The sequence below is a fragment of the Schistocerca nitens genome, chromosome 1, assembly GCF_023898315.1.
Source record: "Schistocerca nitens isolate TAMUIC-IGC-003100 chromosome 1, iqSchNite1.1, whole genome shotgun sequence".
Lineage (NCBI taxonomy): Eukaryota > Metazoa > Arthropoda > Insecta > Orthoptera > Acrididae > Schistocerca > Schistocerca nitens.
The window spans coordinates 280,735,290-280,754,935 of record NC_064614.1 but is presented as its reverse complement, the minus strand read 5'-3'; the positions used below and the strand labels follow the sequence as shown (position 1 = coordinate 280,754,935).

Genomic DNA, 19,646 nt, shown 5'->3' with positions numbered 1-19,646 from the left:
AAGTCATACCATTTTCTAAACATGACGGCGGTATCGGCTTTGTTTTGCTATTTTCGTGTATGTTAATCTGTTCATAACACTGCTGATCTCTTCTCTGTTACTTCGGAATAGCGCTTAACGAGCTACAGATAGGGACGGTTCCCCAAACCGAGCAAAGCACAGAAATGTCTACAGTAACCCGACACCTGCCCCAGTTCCAACTAGAGCAGCTGCTTCGCCTGTTACATATTTTAATCTCAACAGTGCGTTTGCGTCTGGCCGTCAAGTCTTGATGAAACTTCATTCACTTTTTCGCCATCGAGAGATTGCAGCTGAGTTTGAACAACACGGTCATGCTACACTGCATGTCTAATCATCACCTAGACTGAAGGTTTGAATGCAAGTGCAGAATAAATGTCAGTTTCTGCGCTGGAAGAGAGGAAAAATTAGTGAAATATCAATGTCGAAAAGGTGTCTGAACTTTCTTGAAATATATGGTTCGTAAACTCTAAGGAGTGCAACTCAAGGCAACATCCAGATAGATTATGAGTTAGTCCAACTGCCATGGCAACACAAAAACGTGTAAAACACAGATAGGAGAACCACAGTCGTTCAGTCCTAGACTCAAAAAAATGTTCAAATGTGTGTGAAATCTTATGGGACTTAACTGCTAAGGTCATCAGTCCCTAAGCTTACACACTACTTAACCTAAATTATCCTAAGGACAAAAAAACACACACCCATGCCCGAGGGAGGACTCGAACCTCCGCCGGGACCAGCCGCACAGCCCATGACTGCAGCGCCTCAGACTCATTCTATCCACCAGTTTGATGGTTGTTTTCGAAGGTTGCCTACGTCTATATTCACATTAATAACATAAAAAGATACACTAAAGAAATTGCTTATCTTTAACGCACAACTGTAATCTACCATCAAACAAACACTGACTGGGTAACTATCACTTGTTTAAGATACAGGATGGCGCACTAAAAACCGACCTGAGAACAGACCGCTCGCCAGTTACGTACGAATTGTCGGCCGTCACGAGCAAATACAACAAAAAGATAAACATGTAGTAAGCAGCTAATAAAGAAATAACAAGTAAGCCAATTCAAAGGTCTATATTTACTGAATTGATCCTGGCTTTTAAATTACATTACATTAGGTGCTGAAAATTACCTCCTTGTGCTTCAAAGCACTATTGCGCGCTCCTTAACGTGATAATATACATTTTGCGCAAGTCTGCCGCATCAGTCCGCAAAATTTTATTATGAGTATTGTCCTTCAAGTCTTCTAACGTTATTGGGCTATTTCAGTACACGTTTCCCTCTTTTCCTCTCAGATGAAAGTCACAAGTGGTTAGGTCCAGCGAATGCATTGGCCATAACCCTTTGGTGGTAGTCCTTTCTTCTGTGAATCTTGAAATCGTGAGACTGACTCGCGTGAAGTGTGACAGGTCGCCCCATTCTGTTGAAGGACAGCATACGTACGCTCATGGTGGGAAAAATTCTTCAAAGTCTCGCATATACCTAGCGATCTTTAATGTTGTTTCAAAAATATGAGACCCACGATTCGACTTACTGACACTTTCTCAAACTAATAACTCATATCAAAAATTACAGTTTTCGAATCTTGCCCCCTCTTGCATATATTTCTACGGACGACCACGTTCGTCAAAGTTGTAAAATCCCATCACCTGGAGTGATGCATGAAATAGCCATTGTGCACCCAACACTATCACATCTGGTCCACACAGCCAGTAATCTGATGTGTCAGAGCTTCTATCTGTGCGTCCATGACGTTATCTTTCAACTAGGTAACGGAAGACAACATATTGCATGTCCTGTCCTGACCTACGTAGGATGAGCTGGGCAACACGTTCTCTAGAACTCCCACCCATTTCGATTATGTGATTATAGTAATCACAGCCTGGCACGTCACCACTCACCATCTACAAGGGTGATTCAATAAGTAACTTTACAAGTTTCTTTTTTCTAAAAGCAGGTAGGCTTTATTCAGGATGCTAATACACCATATTACTCCCCCACTCTTTTGGGTACAAAAATCAACATAATCTTCGTTCATACAACAGCCTTACGCCACTTTACTTGGAGGGCCTGTATGTTCAAATCGTTCCACTCTACTGGTCGACGACAGAGCCAATGTCTTGCTGCATCAATAACTTCCCCATCATCCACATACTGCTTCTCGCGGAGTGCATCCTTCATTGGGCCATACAGATCGAAGTCGGGAGGTACGAGATCTGGGTTGTGGGGTGGATGAGGAAGAACATCACAATGAAGCTTTGTGATCTCCTCTCGCATGAGCAGACTTGGGCGAGGCCTTGTGTTTTCATGAAAAAGGAGATGTTCGTTTGCATTTTTGTGTCAATGAACACGTTGAAGAAGTTTCTTCGATTTCCTGACTCTCTCTGGCTCTGGCTCTGAGCACTATGGGACTTAACATCTATGTTCATCAGTCCCCTAGAACTTAAAACTACTTAAACCTAACTAACCTAAGGACATCACACAACACCCAGTCATCACGAGGCAGAGAAAATCCCTGACCCCGCCGGGAATCGAACCCGGGAACACGGGCGCGGGAAGCGAGAACGCTACCGCACGACCACGAGCTGCGGACGATTTCCTGAGAGAAGCACAATACATTGCAATTGATCGTTGCCCATGAGGGATGACATCTGTTGCGGCCACATGTGGTAAGCATTGCTTCACGCAGTGGAGAATGGCAAAACAGAGGCACGCCGGCGACCGAGGCGTTGCGAAGTAAGCAGGCACAGATAGCCTTGCTGGCAGCAGCAGTCTACCAACAGACTGACGCAGGGACGCACACAGACCGAGCGCCTAGCGAAGCCTGTTGAGTGCTGAGTAAGGGGAAGTGAGGCCAGCACGCTAAGTTACGCTGCAATATACTGCGGGAGTAGTAACAAAAAGCTAACATCGAGGGTAAAAAAACGTCCTCCAGCCGGATATAAATACTGCAGCGCAGGCAGCAACAGACAGAAGCCATTAGGAAGCAGTTCGGATCTGAGGACGGACGTGGTCCGTGTCCGAATGTTCAATCTTCGTAGGTGACGATTCCGGAAGTCTGTTCCAGCTCGCAAGAGTCATCCGTTTGCCGCCAGATATCAACTTCAGCTCTGGAGGTCGGCCCGAGTTCGGTTGGTACCATGGCTGACTAACTACAGCGAGAACTTCCAGCAGGACCGGCCGCAGCGCGATCTTGGTCACAGCCGCCACCGGGGACTGACACCCGGACTTCACAGCAACCCGGCCCCACGGCGCGTGGTCCGTCCATCACGGGACCTCGCGGACATCGCGACTGACGGCTTCCCAGCCGCCGGTGCAGCAGGCGGCGGCAGCTGACCTCACGGCGACGCGGCTCCGTGGGCGTGCCCATACTGGGGCGCCTAGCAGTGACGAGTTCATCTCAACCACAGGGCATCCTGGCTTCGGAGGAGCACTGGTGGCCTGAGGCTCCCGGGTGCGATCAACGGCGCGCGTTGCGCACATTGTCGGAGGATCTACACAGCAGCAGCCAGGCGAAGGGATCCGCAGTGCTGGGCAGCGACGACGAAGGAGAAATTGTAAAGAAAGTTCAATAAATAATTGTAAAGCTCCACGCCGTCTCAGTCTGTTGGCGCAGCCACTGTGTCTGCTGCTAACAAATGGTGCAGAAGTCGTAACACATCAAACAGAATAACCTGTTCAGAGTCCCAGAAGACCGTCGCCATCACTTTATCGGCTGATGAAGCAGCTTTCAACTTTTTCTTCGGAGGAGCGGTGGCTCGGCGTCACTCTGTGAATCGCCATTTTTTCTGGTTTCAAGTGATGAACTCATGTTTCATCGCCTGTGATGATTTTCGACAAAAAATTGTCACGATCAGCCTCGTAACACACAAGCCATTCCGCTCACATGGTCCTTCGCTGCTGTTTGTGGTCTTCTATTAGGCTGTGAGGAACCCATTGGGCGCACTCCTTTGAGTACCCCACTGGTGGACGAGTGACTCAGCGCTACTAACAAAGACGTCCATTTGTGCAGCGAGGTGTTTGAGTATGATCTGTCGATCACCATAAATGAGGGTGTCCGCACGTTCCAACACTGCAGCACGCGGGAGATCAGTCACGTTTGCGCGATCTTGCTCTAATGATGATAGACGCCTCGCCCAACGACTCAAGAGCATTTGTAAACTGTCAGGTCTCCGCAGACATCGTGCAATCGCCTATGAATATCTGCGATGCTCTGGTTTCCTGCCAAAAGAAATTCAGTAAGAGCTGTCTGCTTGGAACGCACCTCAGTTCAAATGGTTCAAACGGCTCTAAGCACTATAGGACTTAACATCTGAGGTCATCAGTCCCCTAGACTTAGAACTACTTAAACGTAACCAACCTAAGGATATCATACACGTCCGTGCCCTAGGCATGATTCGAAACTGCGACTGTAGCAACAGCGCGGTTCCGCACTGAAGCGCCTAGAACCGCTCGGTCACACCGGCCGGCGCACCTCAGTTACACACGCCATTTTCAAGGTTACGTACAGCGCCACCACCTATCGGAACTTCATGAAACTTTAGGGGCTAAGCGGGAGTATTCTACGATGTCCCACAACAAACTCCATGTTTTTCAGCTGAAACTGACCAAGAAAAGAAACTTGTTGCATTAGTTATTGAGACGCCTCGTAGTACGATTTACGAACCTTGGCACAGAGATGAAGCAGCAAGAAATGTACCCATATTTGACACCGAAGCTCCATTTGAGTCAATGTTAATGTTAGAATAGCTATTGCTGCTCTGTGTACTAAATGCCGATCCTATACACGTGCAGATCATGTACAAATTTAATAGTGAGTTCCTTCAACTATAGTGTGCACGCACAGTATGTAAAATTTCGTTGTTTTGTTATCCTTCCTGACGTTGCAGTTTTAATGACCACCAGTCCACAATAGCAGAAACGGAATGAGATTTCAAAGGTCTCGTAAGCACCACTGGCGCCTTCTCGCGGCGCACTGCATCTCTCACAACAAGAAAGAAAGAAAGGAAAGACGAAATCCAGTGTTGTCGGTTCGCGCGCAAACTACGGATCCGTTTAAAAATAAGTCAACCGTACTGGCATTTCTTGGCGCAGTCTGAAAAAAAAATTTTGGCTGAAAGTAATGAAAGAAAGCGAAAGGTAGTGGGCCGGGCTGGTGTGAGCGTGTTAGCTCCCCTCGAGAAGGAGACGGTGCGAGGCCGCAAACGATAGCGGGCCCACGCTAATGGCGCGAGGTTCTGCTCGGCCGCCATCAACAGCAGAGGCAGTCAGCTTGGGCGCCACTGTGCGCGACGTTACTTTGTTTCTCCACTCGCCGGTCCGCCTCCTCCGCCCACCCGAGACCTTTCGCACAACTGTTGCGTGCAGCCGGTTGCCGCATTTATCGCCTTGGCGCCCAACAACTTTGTGTGCGCCGACCCCTAGTCGAGACAGAAATAATTTCCTTTCCATCACGCTGAGCAACTGCTCTCAATTAAATAAAAGAACTTTTTTATTTTTACTTCTCTCCGTTTAATATTTGTTGAGTATTAACTTTGTGGTAGATAGTGGATTGTACATGCTTGTTTGCTTCGTGTGTACCAGTTGGCACAGCTTTATAAAATAACAAGTAAATTCTCACGGAATAAAGTTCGCATAACCTGAACGAGCACCGCCGCCGTGAGCGAGCAAACTTGATGGTGGAAGGATATTACCAGAAGGTTCAAATGGCTCTGAGCACTGTGAGACTTAACTTCTGAGGTCATCAGTCCCCTAGAACTTAGAACTACTTAAACCTAACTAACCTAAGGACATCACACACATGCATGCCCGAGGCAATTACCAGAAGGTCTTCGTAAAGTCGTTATCAGCGCATCGATTAATTGTCCGCATAGCAATCCGTAGTCTAGTCTTCCTCAGAAATTCTTCAACAGTTATTTATTCCACTCAACGAAAATTACTTCCATGAAAGAATTGGGTTTTATCTACATACCTTAATTTTTCACGTAATCACCTTCCAGTTCCGTTGCTTTCCTCCAGCAAAACAACAAGGGCGTGTATGCCCTGTGGAGACCGTTCCATGTTCTGCTCACGAAGCCATTTCTTTACTGCGCGAATTACTTCCTTGTCGTGCTCAAAATGTCTTCCACGAATGCTATCATTTCATGCTCCAAATAAGTGAAGTCCGGTGGAGCTAGATCAGAATGCGGTAGCACCCTCCAACCCTGTTTGGTGATCTCTCATATACATTATTTCTCACCTCAACATCCCTTAGCACATACCTATGGTACAGGGATGAACGAAGTATCATTATCGAGATTTTTTAACCGGCTTCTGGAACTGCACACACTTTTTGTGCTAAAACTTTGTGGAAAATTTTAACATTTATGAGAGACTTTTGCTATCAAACCTAAATTTTATGAAGCTAACTTATTAATCATAAATAAGAGACTCCCTCTTCGTATCACCTTATACAAATACCATTTTATCTGATTTCAGGTACTTATGAACCAGACAATTTGTATTCAACACTGTTATAGATAATAACCGAGACCCATGAGGTAGTCCATTATCTCTGCCGCTCATGCAAGCTGGCTTTTCTAAATGAATTTACTTTCCGAAATGACAAATACATTAGTCATTGTCGCCTTGAATTGTGTGTGTGAAATCTTATGGGACTTAACTGCTAAGGTCATCAGTCCCTAAACTTACACACTACTTAACCTAATTATCCTAAGGACAAACACACACACCCATGCCCGTGGGAGGACTCGAACCTCCGCCGGGACCAGCCACACAGTCCTTGACTGCCCCACCTTAGACCACTCGTCCTTGAATTGTGATTTACCTATTGCTACTACGTCATAACGTGCTTACTGCGTTGCAAATGCTTGTCAAGTTAAACTTACAGGTTATGTAAATCTACTGAGAGTCACTGATCTCCGCCCATCGTACAAACAGGGACGAACATTCCGAATGGAAGACCACTTTTTACACACGGAAATCTATATGCAAGGCCGTATCACAAATTCATGATTATTGTTTCACTTCATTCGGTTCGTTTTTAAACTCTACTTTCCCGTAACCACCCGTATCCCAGCTACTGCACAACTCCAAATCCTGTCGTTATTTAAAACTACAAAAGTGAGAAAGTTTTGCACGGGTGCCCCGGTGTTACTAAAAGGCTATCCCGGAACCCGGAACCAGTAGCAGCGTACTGGCAACAAAAATTCGTTTTTCAGTTCGCGTAATTACTTACCAAATCTAAAAAATTAAAACGTTGTCATGATCTACTCATTAAGAGGTATAATTTTATGTCGAAAGTTTAACACTATAGACAGTTAGAACCTGTGTTTATCTCGATGCAGCGTAACCGAAGGCGCCCAAACACACAGTGTTTGAGAAGGAGAGTACTTCGCGACTTCCAACAAATATATATTTGCAGGTGGGGATATTCACCCACCAAAAATTGTTAAAATTCGTGGTGAAACCTTCAGCTGTCATTTATTTTGCACAATTCGCTACTAGTTTCGGTCAACGACCATTATCAAGCTTAGCTGGCATAAATGGCAGAAAAGTTAAACCATAATTTAACAAAAGTAATTTGCTCTTTAAGCCCACTATAGTACGCAAAAAAATTTTCACACTAATAACAGTGTACGATAATTCTCGTCAAGAAGCAAGACCACACCGACAGCAAGCAAGACACCGTGTGTTACTAGCTGTCGATGTTGTCTTGCTTCTTGAAGAAAATTATCGTACGGAGTAGCAGAAGTTAAACAGAATTTCGACGTCACTGCAACACGAGAAACGGCATCACGATGAAGACTATCGTTTCCTGTCTTGTATTGTCGGGGTAGATGAAGCATGATACGGTCATTTTGAACCGGCGAGCAATGGAAGCACATAAATTGATCGCCATCGGAAAAAGCCAAAGCTGTACACGCCAGCTCCGAGGAAGTCATGATAACCTTTTTCTTTGACTCCAATGACCCGCTCCTCATTGACTTTCAGGAAAACGGCGCCACAATTAACACACAACGGGACGTGAAGCGTCCCTTCTAATCCAGGCACCCAGGAATGTTGAACAGCAACATTCTCTTCCAGAACAATGCCCACCCACATGTTGCCAAAGTTGTTTCGATTACACTGCAGAAGTTTCATTAAGAAGCCTTTACACCTCCTCCATGCAGTTCCGGTTTCTCTCCATGCGATTTCCATATTTTTGGAGCCCTTAACAGAGACATTCGTGGTCGTCGATTTCCTTCGGAAGAAGAGGTGCACGGCTAGGTACGGTAAGAGTTCTGCAGGCAACCGCAAACATTTTTTCGTTATGGCATTGACGGTCTTGTCTCACAATGGGATAAGTACAAGGCTAGTCAAAAAGAAGAAACAGGTTTCAAACATTCATTGCTCCCGAACTACAAAAGATATAAACACAATTCCGACGTTCCTGGAAAGTGAAGAGTTCAAATTTTTATGCATTCAATGTGAGCACCAAAGTCAAAACGATGGCTATTTCCTGCCACACACGAAGCGGCTGCTCTCTTGTTATTCACCGCTTCAACACTGCGATATCGCAGACTTTCAAGACAGTCAGGCATATGTGGGATAAAAACGCGGGATTTTATGAAACCCGACAGACAGAAGTCACAAGGTGTGAGGTTAGCAGACCTGGGAGACCACTGGGGATGTAGTTCATCTTCTGCTGCTCCTCCTCTTCCAATCCAACATCCTTCAATGGTGTCATTCAGGTAATTGCAAATGGCATAAAAATTTGAGCTTTTCTCTTTCCAGGAACGTTGGAATTGTGTTTCTCTCTTTTGTAGTTTGAAAGAAATAAATGTTTGAAATTTGTTCCTCCTTTTTAAACAGCCCAATATATCAACAGTTCTGGCGATTATTTCTGAAACAGTAAACAGTTTACTTACTTTTCTCCATCTGTCTTGTTTTCACTTGACTGTCCCTTATAGACGTTTTGTAAATATAGTCAATACGTTTCCTTAAGAACATGTGTATTTTGAATTATTCGTCGTTTTCGGTTATCAGAGCTGTCTCGGGTCCGTGTTATCCTGAATAATTGAGAGTCTACTGTAGAATTAGGTCTACTGTAGTATTCATAGAAATGCTCTGGACTAAAAGGACATCGGTTCCGTCCAACTTGCAGAGTTGGACAGCAGTATTGTGACTATGGATCAATTACAAAGTTGCAAGATGGGGGTAGTTACTAGCACGCAATCTGTTATTTCGGATGGTCATGATAATGAAATTATGAACACAGGAATCCAGGGAAAAAAACGCATATCTTAACGTCTTTCAATGCATAAGCTGCGATGATTAAAAATGCACAGAATTGCGTTGAGCCTGGGAGGAATCAAAGGAACAATTACGCAATGCTTTTGCTACATATGGAGATTTTACTTGAATGCTGCAAATGGTTCGCTGCGGTGACAGTAACGTTAACGGCGAGTGTAGCCAGTGTCGGAAGCATAGGCTCATCCTTCAAGGAGACTGCACCGCCGTACGTCGGCACCCTAAGACTGCCAGTCTAGAAGTGAGTTCTTGTCAACCACGAAAACCTTTGGCCTTTCTTCGGTGGTCGACTTCCAAAAATTTCCTGCAATGGATCCTCCATGTTGCCAGCTTAATTGGCCTTGTAGGTGCGCTCACCCTCAGGAAAGACAGAAGAATTGTTCTCTATCAAACTTCCTAACACGGTCAGTTTTGCACGAGGTCTGCGACTGACATCTTTGTCTTCTCCATCGAGTTTGAACTTATCGGTTTCACTCCCACTACCTGTCCCGAGAAGCGACCATTGTGCAAAATTGTCGCGACGCGCCACTAAGGGCCATGTGTTGCCAAACCCGCGCCTGTAGTTCCTTTGCTATTTCCCCTGCTCACGTAACTGACTGTTTATTTACAGGTACATAATATCGCCTCATTATCACACGTCCAGTTGCGTAGTAATGAATCAAAGTAATCGTATCAGTGCACAGGAAAATAAAGAAGCCTTACGAAACTAAAACCAATGTACATAAAAGCAAGGGAAGTCGCAAGTTTAAAACAAGAATTAAGTCATCGATGGAAAACACTGATAACAACTCGCTGTAAATAGCACACAACAAAGATAAAGAGGACGCTGTACCGTCACAACTTGTGTTTCTGCCATTCATAAATAATGCGACTGTGTCGGGTAGATCCTATTGTGCAAAGGTTGAAAAGCCCTTTTTTTCAAACAACCATAAAATTACGGTTAATTTAAGATCGACCAAAGACAGCAACAATCGCTACAGATTGTTTGGGTGTACTAAATCACGAGAACACGAACGACTAGTGTGCTTCTGCAGCCCAACAAGACAACCGCAGCTGGAATTTGTAAAATATACTGTCAGGATACAGGCTTTGCTGATGTTCGCGTTTCTGCAAAAGCACCAGACAAATGCAAACCGAAAGCCGAGAGGCAGTGGAGATTCCTAAACAGTTTTAATCCTTTAAAATGCTTCTCATTTATTGTTCCGTCTCAGTAGCACATTTTTATTAGATTACATGTTTCATTCACACAGGATCATCTTCAGAGCTAAAACAAATCTGTACCGTCAAATATTTCACAAGAAGTAGATAACAATAAAATAGAAAGTAAATGTACAATTCATCTAGATAGTTGCGTCAGTAACCCGTCTTGCCTACTCAGAACCACATATCAGAGTACTGTGTTTCGCAGCTGCCGTCAATGTTTTAAATAGGTATATGTTGGTGGTAGAAGAGAAAGGGGGAACGTGGGAGGCAGAATGAGAAATGGAGTGTCGCTGGTTGGAGTAAGGGAAACGAAACGGGGACAGGGTGTTGGGGATGTCTTGATGTCACAAGAGGGGTCGGGCTAAAATTATAGTACTTATAACTGTGTAAAAGTTCTCGTTCAAATACTAACAGTGTAGAACAATGGATATGTAAAATGTATGCGGCATAAAATAGTAAAATGGAGCGAAAGGGATTGAGAGAGGGCAAAGAAGGCTAGGGACGGGAGAGGCGGGGGAAGGAGGGATAGTGGCAGGGATGCTATGGGATTCAGAAGATAGTCATATTAGAATTGCAAAAAGTCAATTATCTAAAAAAACTATCTCTTAAAAGGCTACAATCGATGAGTAAAAGCGCCGGCCACTGTGACAGAGCGGTTCTATGCGCGACAGTCTGGAACCGTGCGACCGCTACGGTCGCAGGTTCGAATCCTGCCTCAGGCATGGATGTGTGTGATGTCCTTAGGTTAGTTAGGTTTAAGTAGTTCTAAATTCTCGGGGACTGATGACCTCAGATGTTAAGTCCCATAGTGCTCAGAGCCATTTGAACCATTTGATGAATAAAACTATAAAAGGGGTTAAAGTAATAGATTAAAAAACTATAAATAAAGTAGAGAAAACTGAACTGGTGTCTTAAGACACTCAAACTGTGAAACTTCGAAAGTATAAAATCATACTCTGAAAATATAAATATTGAAAGTATAGACCTAGAACAGTAGATGTATAAGTGGTGAAAGACGTAAAGATCGTAAAATCACAGAACTGCATGAAGTGTCATATCATAAATTTTTAAAAACGTTGACAGTATAAAACCGGAAAAAGTATAAAAGAATTAATTATAAAAGTGAAACTATGTGCAGCAAGTAAAGTTACAGGGAAAAGGTTGTGACAGTTACGGTTAATTGCATTTGCTTCCGCTTGGTGGCGTTGTAACACGCGCAGTTCTTCAGTATGTACGGAAGAAAGTCTGCACGCCGGCCTGTTGGGAGGCGGTATGTGAGCCGAAGCTCAGCCGCTGTCTCTCCTCGGAGAGTGGGTCTGCTGGTCACACGTGCGCTGCAATGAGGTGAACGATTCAAAGAAGCTTTCAAAGTTTCCAAAAAATACGCTGTTGATAAAATCGTTCTGCTGTTTTTTAATGTGTTGCCACGCTTCTGCAACGGTGTGTAAAAATCTCAGTTTCTTCCGCCATTGCCAGGAGGTATCCCTTAGGTTAATTGTGCAGCACTTCCAAATGCATATCAGTAGTTCCAACAGCATGCCTCTCTGTAGATGCTCACCAAATGCTATTTTATTACTGTGAATTGACGCGTGTTCGTTGAAGCGTATTTCAAACGTCCTGCCTGTCTGATGCCTGCCTGACCTATAAACTTTTGGACAGTTTTCACAATTTGTGTACACCTGCTGTCGTGAATTACGAGGCTTTTCTATCCATACGGTGCCTCAGCCTGAAGGGAGTAACATCATTAGTCTTAGACCCTAAACGCCAATTGGTATTGCGAAATTGTCTAGCAATAATTTCTGAAATCAATCATTTAGAACTCATGGGAATGTATACGACTCTTGTTTTACTTCTTTTATAATTTTGCTATTTCATGCCTTTTACATTTTAGATACTCATTGTTCTACACTAATAGTATTTTATAGAGAATTTTTACTTACTTATACGTTCCATAATTTTAGTACGACCCCCCTTGTTAAACTCATAATATTCCCACCACTCCATTCCCTTTTCCTTTCCTTCCCCCGATCAGCCTCACTCCACTTTCCCTTCTCTCTCCCCTCCCCCTCCATCTGCCCTTTTTCCAACATATACCTTATAAAGTATTGACCGAAGTTGCAGAACACAGTGAAATGTGGTTCTGAGCAGACGATATGGGTTGCTGATGAAACTACTTCGGTAAATTCTACACGTGTGTGCTATTCTATTCTTTTCTACATATTGTAAAATCGTAGATGATCCTAAGTGATCGAAACATGTAATCTAATTCCACAGGTGTAACTGAGACGGAACAATATATGAGAATTGTCTTAAATACCATTATAGCAGCTGAATTTCTCAAGACGAGTATGTCGGCTATAGTGAGTTTTAATCCTGACGACCGCTTTAAGATGCCGGCGACTTGGCTGCCTATCCACACTGCTACGAGGACGCCACCGGTGAACATAAACGTAACCAAAAACAAGGTGCCAGTCAAACATCGCCGTTCAGTCACTTATACACCAGTGAACGCTTCCATTAATCACGGCAACATCATTAAGTACCTAGTCATCAACATTTACGGCAATAAAACCTGAAAATACTGTCTTTAAATTAGCTAACGTGTGCCACAACATGCAGATTGCTCCTGGAATGAGGTCTCACCAAGAAGGACGAAAAGTCATATCGAAATATACCGCAATAATGACGCAGAACCAATTTGTGAAGTATATTAAGAACTAAAAACCCGCCTCGAATGCGAAAAAAGCACCTAGTGTTAAGTGTTAACCCAGGTTTCGGCGTAGATAACTACACCTTCCTCAGAACAACAATAAAACCCACAAGTTCCTAAGATCTTTGTCAATGATTAAAAGAACACCATAGCTATACATTTATAAACGAAAAAGAAAAGGCAACCACAGACAGTACATATGTACAAAGTCAAAACCACTACTTAACTTAATGGTGTACGCTCCACCTCACACCGGCCTATGTTCGATGGGTCATGACCCGCCATAAATCATTGACAAAGATCTTAGGCACTTGTGGGTTTTATTGTTGTTCTGAAGAAGGTGTAGTTATCTACGCCGAAACCTGGGTTAACACTTAACACTAGGTGCTTTTTTCGCAATCGAGGCGGGTTTTTAGTTTTTAATATATTAACCAACGATTGCTGACGCGCTGCGATGTTGAAGGTTCTTAAATTTGTGAAGTTCTTTTTTCTGAAATTGTGATCATTTGTTTGTCTGGTATACGTTACATGTACCGCACTTCACCCCATCCAGCCATCTTCGGAATGATCGGAATAGCGAACGCACAGTCAAAATGTTAATCGCAGTGTTTATGAAACCTACCCCGATACTGGAAAGTCCTCAGTGTAACTATGATAGTGATAGGCATCCGAAGCAGTACACCACACCAGCCCAAAAAGCGACTAACCATTCTCCCTGCTGAATCCATGGGGCTGCTGCATTAACTGCCTCCACGCTCTTCTACGATGGCAATCGGGCAGACGACAAGTCTTGCATTCGCCTACGACATTGTTCGAGGTACCAATACCAGATGTTCCCTTACCCAACTTCCTCGCACTCGCCGATGACAGGTATTAGACGTTCGATCGTAATAGACGACTAGAAGATAACTACCTCGTATGGACACAGTTGTTACTTTGTGGGTCGACACAATCCTCCCAGTTGCCTCCAAAAAGGCAGCGCAGAATTCCGTTGCGTTATCATTTGTTGTATACTCTATAGGCAGTAGGCCGTATATGTCCGCTGCCAGTCCCACGCCTCTGCCGTGCGGAGATGCCTAGCCGAAGCCCCCAAGTGTCCCTCCTCTGGCGATTGTGTGTATTCACACAAGATGGACATCACACGTCGTTGCACTGTGCTGTATACACCAGTATGGTCATACGCCGTTTGTTCCAGGCTCCGCCAGGGGGGCACGAGCTACGCTTCCGAGCAGCATCCGTTTTAGAGACGTCCATTCATCAACTGAAGATATTCCTTATCGCAGTATCTGTAGCCTCAGAGAAATTCAATCATATCTCTTCATTCCTTAGGACTTCCGTATTCCATTTCTTTGCATGTAGATTCTTCCTGACTAATATCTTAAACTTCCTCCTGCTCTTCGTCATTACTAAATTGCGATATGAGTCTCTATCTGCCTTCGGGTACGCCTTACAATCCAGCTCGTATTTCCCTTTACGAACTGCATTACTCATTCAATATCCTCATATACTTTCTCTGTCTCATCATGTCCCGTTTGCGACGTCGGCATGTATACCTGAAATCTCGTTGCTTGATGGTTTGGTGTCGATTCTGATAAGAACAACCCTACCACTCAACTGTTCACAGTAGCACACTCTCTGCCCTATCATCCGATTCATAACGAATCCTACTCCACTTATACCATTTTCTGTTGCTGTTGTTATTAATCTGTTTTCATCTAACCAGAAATCCTTGTCTTCTTTCCATTTCACCTCACTGATCTCCACTATATCTAGACTGAGCCTTAGCATTTATCTTTTCAGATTTTCTACCTTCCCTACCGCGTTCAAACTTCTGACTTTCCACTCCCTGACTCGTAGAACGTTTTATTCAGTCGCTTCCCTCTTGGCAGTCCCCTCACGAAGATGCGAATGGGAGACTATTCTGAAATCTTTTACCAACGGTGAGATCATCATGACACTTTTTGAAACATAGACCCCATGTCCTTTGCGTACACATTGTCTCTATAATGAAGTTGTTTCCATTGCCTTCTGCATCCTCACGCCGTTGACTATCGTTGATTCTTCCGCCTTTAGAGGTAATTTCCCACCCTAGGGCAAGACAGTGCTCTGAACCTCTGTCCGCTCCTCCGCCCTCTTTGACAAGGCCGGTGGCAGAATGAGGGTGACTTCTTATGCCGGAAGTCTGCGTCTCCAGCGCTGATGAATTTTATACTGATAATCGAGCTAATACAGGCAACAGTCAAGTAAATGTGACACTACTTGGGGATTAATGAAATATTATCACCTACACTCTTAAGCCAAGAAGCTTAATTTCATTTCCTCCTCCCATTCAGGGTGATTCAATTTTTTTGCCAGGCAGTGTATTTGGTGCGAAACTGGAAGATAATCACAGATATGATTTCCTACTGAAATTTCTTTGCATTCTGTGTACGTACGGCTATGAAAAAAATACTCGTGTGCTGTCTGAGCTAGAGATAGTTGTTGTTCAAGCCAACCGTCGTCTGCTGCACTGCAATGAAGTCGTGTTACGTGAGCTCCTAGTGGCATAAAGTTGTCTAATAACCGACTGACGCCTAAATTAACAGCTGCTCACCCCCGAGTACTCCGCGCCGTTGCTCACAGTACAACGTAATTGGTTATTATTTCAGCCATATAATCTCATTCAAGGCAGTTCGCTATCAGCTAATTACATCACTCGCCACAGGCTCGAGCTATACAGCACTCACATCGCTTCTCTTCCGCATAGGTCAGCAGTGCGCTAGCGCACGGCTCAATTAGCAACTATTACGCCGTGCGTAACGTATGTCGGTGATTAGTAACTCCCTGCCTGAGAATTGCAGTCTCACGCAATTAAGTGTGCTCTCAGTTCCTTGGAACATCAAAACTTGTTAACTCTGATTTAAATGAAGAACCGTTTCAAGCTTCGAAATTCCAAGCGATACTTAGCTCCAGTACTTGTGTCTGAACTTGTATTTTCCTATGAAAATTTTCGAATAGCTCGCGACTGTTTCTATCTTTTATACATCCAGAAGGCACACCAACTTTTTAGCGTGTCAGATATAAAGCGAATTTCAAAGATGATCCTACCAATACTTTTGCCCGTTTTTAATCAACTGAGCAAACACGAGACATGATGAGGAGTTGTTACGTTTGTCGTGAAGATCCAGCTAACAGTGAAAAGAAAACAGTTCAATATAATATATTTTGTAAGCTTGAATCTTGTCCGCGAGCGTTGCTGCATCATGTATATTGTTTTTCTATCTCGTAATAGCGGAGTAGCGTAGAAAATGAGTTTGCTGTGAAAGAGTTTCACAATATCAAATAACGTCGTAATCGTGTCCCATCGGACATGGGAATGGAATGTGAAGAGATTATTTCCAAGAGACATGTTACGCTTTGCGAAGGAAGAGTACGAAGAATTTCTGAATGCGTAATTACATGGCGTGTGTCTGATTGGGTATGTGCATATTTATTTGAGAGAGAGAGGGAGAGAGAGAGGGAGAGAGAAAGAGAGGGACTGAACATAGCTAAGTTCAAATCATTCACTGCATGTAAAAAGAAGCTGAAAAAGCATAACTTAAGATAATGATATAAGCAGCCACCATATTGCTATATATTTTACAGGGAAAGAAATCTTTAACTGTAAATCTGACTCGTTCTATACTACAGTGATTTAATAGTAAATATCCTGCAGCATAGACAACGTAGTATAGTGGGCAATATTAGGAGCGAAGGCAAGTGAGGAAAGTACTTCTTGAATTATATACCGAAACAGTCACATAATTTGGGATATAACCTTTCCGCCACATTATTTTCATATTACTCGCCGGTCAAGATCGAGTAATATTAGTTCACAAGCTTGCCACAAGGTATCTACATCTACATTTATACTCCGCAAACCACTTTACGTGTCACTGACATTACCTCCCTTTCCTGTTCCAGTCGCGTATGGTTCGCGGGAAGAACGACTGCCGGAAAGCCCCCGTGCACGGTCGAATCTCTCTAATTTTACACTCGTGATCTCCTCGGGAGGTATAAGTAGGGGGAAGCATATATTCAATACCTCATCCAGAAACGCACTCTCTCGAAACCTGGACGGCAAGCTACACCGCGATGCAGAGCGCCTCTCTTGCAGAGTCTGCTACTTGAGTTTGCTAAACATCTGCGTAATGCTATCACGCTTACCAAATAACCCTGTGACTAAACGCGCCGCTCTTCTTTGGATCTTCTCTATCTCCTCTGTCAGCCGGACCTGGTACGGATCCCACACTGATGAGCAATACTCAAGTATAGGTCGAACGAGTGTTTTGTAAGCCACCTCCTTTGTTGATTGACTACATTTTCTAAGGACTCTCCCAATGAATCTCAACCTGGCACCCGCCTTACCAACAATTAATTTTATATGATCATTCCACTTCAAATCGTTCCGTACGCATACTCCCAGATATTTTACAGAAGCAACTGCTACCAGTGTTTGTTCCGCTATCATATAATCATACAATAAAGGATCCTTCTTTATATGTATTCGCAATACATTACATTTGTCTATGTTAAGGGTCAGTTGCCACTCGCTGCACCAAGTGCCTATCCGCCGCAGATCTTCCTGCATTTCACTGCAATTTTCTAATGCAGGAACTTCTCTGTATACTACAGCATCATCCGCGAAAAGCCGAATGGAACTTCCGACACTATCGGACGTTTACCAGTGTACGTACGCTCCGAGACAAAATTAAAGGGTCATTTCTTTAAAATGACGTAATTGTTTCCCATTTAAAATCAGAAGTTTGAAATTTGGCCCAACGTTGCCTACAGCCCTCCTTTGTAGTGGTACAAAAGAGTGGTACCCTGCTACGTCACCCTCGGGCTCGTCGACCATTCAAGCAGTAAAGTGTCGACACATACGAAAAAAAAGTCAGAGCTCAGAAGTTCATGTGAGATGTAACTGGCGTTAACGATGTCCCATTGGCGCCAAATTTCACCAGAATTCTTCCCAACGCCACAGTGGACGTGTCACTCATAGGGAAGGCCGTCACACCCACACGTACCTGCATCTCACCCCTTCTCTCGACGCCTCTGAGATGGGAGGCCAGAACCGCGACGCCCAACGTTGAAATCACACAGTTTTCTTACCGGTGGAAGAGGAAAACATTTCAGACACACCACCGCTCAGAGTCCACACGAAAAGGCCGTAGGGGGTGGCATAAAAGATTGACACTAAAACCACCCCTTTCCTTTGGGCGTTGATTCCCACACAATTCGCGGTAGAGAACGACAGTTTTCAGTGTGATGAGCAACAGATCGACATTCTTGGCAACCTTTGACATCACCTCTTCCTCCCGGACGATTCAATCCGTCTCTAAGGACATCGCTGGACAGACAGCAGCCCCTCTGAACAAGACCGCACCCCTTTGCAGCGTAGCGAGACCACCGTTTTTGCATTCGTTTACAGGGTGGAACCACTAAGGATTGTTCAAAACCATTCGACGAAACTTGACCGTGATCCAAATCAGCAAAGGGTATTTGTCCGTTTTCCACCCTAACGTTTTACAGCCTCCTGTGGCGACACCCCAGAGTTGAATGGCACTACATCGCTGAACTAATACCCTCCCCTCCCCCCCCCCTTCCACCTACCCCCACCTCCCTCGTGGTCAGGCCTCATGGCGGTTCGAAACAGAAGGCTGAGAAAAATAAACACTCTTTGCTGGTTCGGCTCACGTTCAAATTTCGTTGAATGGTTCTGAACGGTGCTCAGTGGTTCCACCCTATGTGCGAGAGCAAAAATTGCGATCGCGCTGCACTCCATAGGGGTCAGACCACTATCAGTGCGGTTTTAGGCTCACGATGTCCTTAGAGAAGGGTTCAATCGTCCAGGGGTTGTCAACAAAGTAGTCGAGAACGTCGTTCTGTTGCACATCGCATTGAAAACTGTCGTTTTACACCATTAAATGTGCGTAAATGCACGCCTCAAGAGAAAGAGTGATTACATTGAAGCCCTGTAAGCTACCTCCTGAGACCTTTGCGTTTAGACTCTGAGTGTCAATGTGTCTGAAATGTTTTCGTCGGCCACCCAACAGCAAAAAGCGTGATTTCAAAGTTGGTCTCCGCGATTTTGACCTCAATCACAGAGGCGTTAGGACAGGGGCTGAGATGTGGGTAAGTGGGGTATGACGACCTACCCGTCATGTGACATGTCCTCAGTGGCGTTGGGCAAAATTTTAGTGAAATTTGATGACAACGTAACATCATCTAACCACCTTACATCTCACATGATCTTCTGAGCACTGACCTTTGTATTAGCATGTGTCGAACCCTTGCTGTCTGAAGCGTCCTTGAGCCCAAGGGTGACGTCGCAGGGCGTCACGCTTTTGCGCCTTAACAGAGGAAGGTTGGGATAACGTGAAGCTGCGTCGCAATGG

General features: G+C 44.3%; 1 protein-coding gene across 1 annotated transcript in view; it reads right to left on the bottom strand.

Annotated features, from left to right (window-relative positions):
- Positions 1-19,646, bottom strand: part of LOC126235475 (lachesin-like) — a 1,351,138-nt gene that overhangs the window by 1,304,595 nt on the left and 26,897 nt on the right. The window lies entirely within an intron of this gene.